The sequence below is a fragment of the Ambystoma mexicanum genome, chromosome 1p, assembly GCF_040938575.1.
Source record: "Ambystoma mexicanum isolate Mex_15411 chromosome 1p, UKY_AmexF1_1, whole genome shotgun sequence".
NCBI lineage: Eukaryota > Metazoa > Chordata > Amphibia > Caudata > Ambystomatidae > Ambystoma > Ambystoma mexicanum.
Genome location: NC_090921.1, coordinates 71,059,608 through 71,065,006, shown reverse-complemented (window position 1 = coordinate 71,065,006; position 5,399 = coordinate 71,059,608).

The following is a 5,399-nucleotide window of genomic DNA, read 5'->3' as shown; positions in this document are numbered from 1 at the left end:
CACACAGTGCATTCAGGCCACACTCCTCCCTTTCAGACACTCACAACAAGGAATGTGGATTGGGGCAAGTACCCAGCCATTCAACACTACACACTGCATTCAGGCCAGTTTCGGGCAGGGCTGTCTCAGTCTTTGTCTCGCATGCCAGAAACCAGACAACCACAACAAGAAGTGTATATTGGTCACACACTCCATTCACCCAGGTCCCACCCACAGGAGGTACCCACAACATACAGTCACTGGGAAGGCTCCAGCCAGTCTAGCTGGGCCTTCACAACAATACCATACATGGAACTTCCACCCAACAGCCAGTCAGGGGGAAGGGACAGAGTCAGGGCTTCCCAGGACTTTGGGAAAAACAAGACAACAGGCAATAGAAAGCAAGAGGCCACAGGGGCCATCCTGTTTTCTATCAGGAATCAACTGATCCTCATGGCAGGGCCTGGGTATCCCAAAATGGAGGACACCCAGAGCACCTGTCAAATTCAGCATGGAGCTGCCACCAGCCCATACCCTGCTCTGTGGGCCACCCACAGGTGCCCAAAAAACATACACTAGGGGCACAGGGTTGTACCCCTACCCATGGGTGCCATAAGGGTATCCCATGGGTCTGTTCACCAAACCAAAAGAGAGAGCTGCACTGCCAGGAGTCCCACATGGACTCCTGGGCAGAAAACATAACAGAACACACGGTAAAAACAGTAATAGGACAAGGATTCAGAGGCCCTGTCCCTCAGATGCATTTCCAGCATCACAATCTTCTCTACCCTCTCTCCTCCTTTCGCCCTTCTCGCCGAACTGCTCAACCCTGGCTTTCATCTCATCTTTCCTCTATGCGCCACCTTCTTAGGCGCCTTGAACGATCCTGGCTTAAGCACCCTACCCCCTCCAACCAAGCTGCCTACGTCTATCACACTCTCTACGACTCTTGTCTCAATTCTGCTAAACGCACATACGTCTTCGACCTTCTCCACTCTCAATGTTCCCATCCTCGCCGTATCTTTCAAACCTTAACTCGACTTCTCTCTCCACCTACCCTCGACCATTCCATCGCCTCTCCTCTCTCTGCCTCTAATCTTGCCACCTTCTTCTCTAGCAAAGTCCTCAATCTCTGCCAAACTATCCTCTCTGCCCCTTCTTATTCCCCTCATCCACCTTTCCCCCTCCCTTCTCCATGTCCTCATTCACCCCTATCTCTGAATCTGAAGTTGTCCTCCTTTCTAAAACTCATCCCACTGCTTCTCCCTCTGACCCCATTCCCACCTCCCTCCTTCCTAAAATCTACCCCTTCCTCATACCCTATCTCACCTCCTTTTTCAACACTTGTCTATCCACATCCTCCTTCCCCACTCCTTTCAAGCATTCTACTATCATACCCATTCTCAAAAAACCTTCTGCTAATCCCCATCTTGCATCCAACTATGGCCCCACTTCTCTTCTACCCTTCCTTTCTAAACTTCTTGAACGCATTGTCTATTCTCAACTCTCCACCTTCATCTCCAACCATTCTCTCCTCCCCTCCACCCAATCCGGTTTACGCTCTCTACACTCCACGGAAACTGCTCTCATCTCTGTTCTCAACTCTCTCCTTTCTGCCCGCTACTCTATGCATTCCTCTATCCTCATCCTCCTTGACCTCACTGCTGCCTCTGATACTGTTGACCACCATCTACACCTTAGTTCTCTTTTGGCCTAAAGACTCTGTACTCAATTGGTTCTCCTCCTATCTTTCTAACCGCTCCTTTTCAGTCTCCTGGGGTGGCTCCACCTCGCCTACCCTTCCTCTTAACCACGGTGTTCCCCAAGGTTCTGTCCTTGGCCCCTTTCTCGTCTCTCTCTACACTTCCTTCTTGGCTCCCATTATCTCCTCCTTTGGTGTCTCGCACCATTTCTATGCTGATGATACCCAGCTCTTCCTCTCTTTCTCCTCCTTCTCTCCGGATATCCACCATAAGCTTTCCTCTTGCCTATATGCTATTAAATCTTGGATGTCCTCTCACTTCCTTACTCTTAATACAGACAAAACTGTAATCCTATTCTTCCCTGCCAACACTCTTCCTCCTCCCTCCCCTCCTCCTCTTCCCCCCTTCCCAACTCTCCGTACGCCCGCAACCTTGGTCTCCACATTGACCCCCACCTCTCTCTCTCTCTCACCACATCTCTCTCACTGCCAAATCTTGCCGCTTCCACCTCTACAGCATCTGCAAAATTCGCTCCTTCCTAACCTTTCACACTACTAAACTCTTAGTCCCTTATCTTCTCCAGACTCTTCTACTGCTCCACTCTTTTGTTTGGACTCTCTTCCTCTAACCTCTCCCCTCTCAAATCCATCTACCACTTTGCCATCCACTCCCTCTGCCTTCTCTCACCTCACGACTCTATCTCCTCTTCTCTCAACTCACTAGGATGGCTCTCATTTCATTCACAGCTCAAATTGAATTTCCTCTGTCTAGTCTTTAAATCCCTCTATGGCCTTACCCTTCCCTACCTATCCTCCCTCCTCACTTTTTATACTCCTTCTCGTTCACGCCGTTCTGCGGATCTCTTCCTTCTCTCTCCACCTCCTCCACCAAGTGCCCCTTCCCGCTTCCGCTCCTTCCAACCTCTCGCTCCCTTCCATTGGAACCACCTACCCCTCCCCGTCTGCTCTATTACCTCTTACCCCTCATTCCGCACTTCTCTAAAATCTTATCTCTTCCACTCACCCCCCTACCATCCTTTTACTTCCTCTCTCACTACTGACTCTACCTCTACCTACTCCTCCTACCCCCTCTCTCACTTAGTCCCTCTCCATCAGCACCTTTCCTTATCAATATTGTAAATTGTTCCTTGTACTGATTTCTGGGTCAGATTCATTTGCCATGTATTGCTTGTTGTATTATGCATGTAACTCTTGTAAAGCGCCTTGGATTAAAGCATCACATAAATACAAATACAAAGAGAAACTCCAGGGAACCCCTCCCTGACACTGCTGGCTGCTCGATCCTCGTAAGGCCTCACCATCGTACTTATTTATTTTATTTATAATGTACTAAACTACAGGAAGCCCCTAGGCATGGCAGCGTTAGACATGAACAAGAATCACAAGATCATGGCCGAAGCAAGATGGCTTTTAGTAGCAGAGAGGGTGAGGATTGTAGCCAAACAAGATTGTTTTCAAAGCCTGTTTGAAACCAACCAAGGAGGAGCATGCTCTCAGGTCTGGTGGAAGAACAGTCCAGCATCTTGGGGTGGCATATGGAAAGGATCCCTCAGTCAAAAGTGAGACTTTGGATTTTGGGATTTGCAGAAGGCTAGCATTATTTGATCTGAGTGTTCTCCGATTCAGAAGACTTGAGTGTCTGCTTGATCGGTAACCAGGACTTTTACCACAAAGGCAAGTATGTGTGATACACAATGGACCTCATTACGACCCTGTCGGTAGCCGTACCCTTATTAAGGACACGGCTGCCGCTGGTAATGAATTTTTACCGGAGCCCAAAAAAGGGCAATAACCGGGTAATGCTGACCTTGGCGGACCCGGTAATTGCCCTTTTCTGGGCGCCGGTAAAAATGAATCCCCATTCCCACTGAAGCCTGAAGGGCTCAATGGGAATGGGGAGGATGCTAACAACGGGCCTGTTAATAACGGGTCCGTTGTTAGCATCCTGGTCTGCTAGCGGGTCCTGCTAAGGATGCGTGGTCTGACCAGGTGTTCCTTAGCAGGACCAGTGCAGACCTCGTAATAGGGCAACCCGGAATGAACGGTGACGGTCCCTTACCGGCACTGTTCATTCCGCGGCTGCCTGCCTCGTAATGAGGCCCAATGTCTGAAAGGTGACAGGCCTGTCGATGGGTAGCCTGTGTAGGGTTCTCCTAGCAGCAGACACATGGTCAGTTCTGCCCAAACCCTTTACAAAGCAGATTGATTTCACCCCTAGCAATACCTTGTATCAGGCTGGCACAATAATCAAGACGGGCTCCAATAATAGCATGGGCGATAGTGGCACAATTGGCGGAATAAAGGATGGGTCTCATCTGTGCAAGTAGTTTGAAATAGTATGAGGTGCAAGACACTCGGCTGTTGATATGTGCCTTCATGTTTCACGTTTGGTCTAAAGTTACTCCCAATGTCGTGACCTCTGCAATTGTAAAGGACTGGTAAGCAGTATCAAGCTTACACAGATGAGTTGCTGTCCCAGTAATCATGGAATGGTTTAGTGCAGTATCTGGTCATTGCATCGAAAGCCATACCATCGAATGCATTTGCATCGAATTTCTGGAGTTAAAGGGTTAATTTTTGTTTAGGTGGATTTTTAAGGGTAAAAATGGGGGTTTGGCGGGGACAACCCCCCAAAAAATGAAAAGGAAAAAATGCATTTGATGCAAAGACACCTCGATGCAAGGGATTCGATGCAATGAACATAAACCGTTCAGTGCCAGCCCATTGTCTAAAATCCATACTTGAAAGAGATTGTATATGGAATTGGTGGTGATGGTATCTTTACTGTGGTTGCCTGCAAGTGGGATGAGACACTGAGTGCCATCGGCGTAGTTGGCGTACACTAAGCCTTCCCGTGTCCAGCATTTCAAAAAGTGACAATGTAAAGATGTTAAATAAAGTTGGAGACACACAAGTCCCGTGCGGGACTCCACATGTCACCAAGCACTTATCAGTCAAGGCCTCCTCGTGAAAGACCTTTGCCCTGCAGTCCGACAGAAAGGACTTGATCCAGTTAAATGCATCAGGAGAGAAATATGCCAATTCTTGCTGTCTGGATAAAGGTATTAAATGCTGATAAAGTCTGAGAGCATCATGAGTGTGCTGTTCCCCTTTTCACAGAAATGAAGGATGTTTGCCTTGAGGTCCAACGGCATGGACTCTGTACTGTGGGTACTCCTGAAGCCTGATTGCTACTGACCTAGAATGTCGAGTATGCCTAGATATTATTGATTCTGAAGATGGGCTACCCTATCCAGAATCTTTAACAGAGAGGGCGTGTTGGTGATCAGGCGGCAGTTACCCATCAAACTAGGATCAAGTGAGGGCTTCTTGAGCAAGGGGGAAATCCACGCCTGCTTGATGGAGGGAGGCACGAAGATTTCCTAGAAGGAGGTGTTCACAAATTTTGTAATAAGTGGTGCAAGCTGAGGGGCACAAGATCTGACGACGGACGCAGGGCAGATGTCTCCCTTGCAGTTAGTGGGTTTAATTTTCTTCAGTACTATCAGCATTTCAGACTCTGAAACGGCCTTAAACTTAAACATGGAACGCAGGGTGAAAGGTCTAAGGGTTTCCCTGTTGGTGCTGGTTCTATCCAAGGTGCTAAGTTTAGCTGCAGCCTCTTCCTTTATTTTCTCAATTTTAGACAACATGGCATCCTGTTTGGAGGTACACCATTTAGAGTCTTTGGTGACAG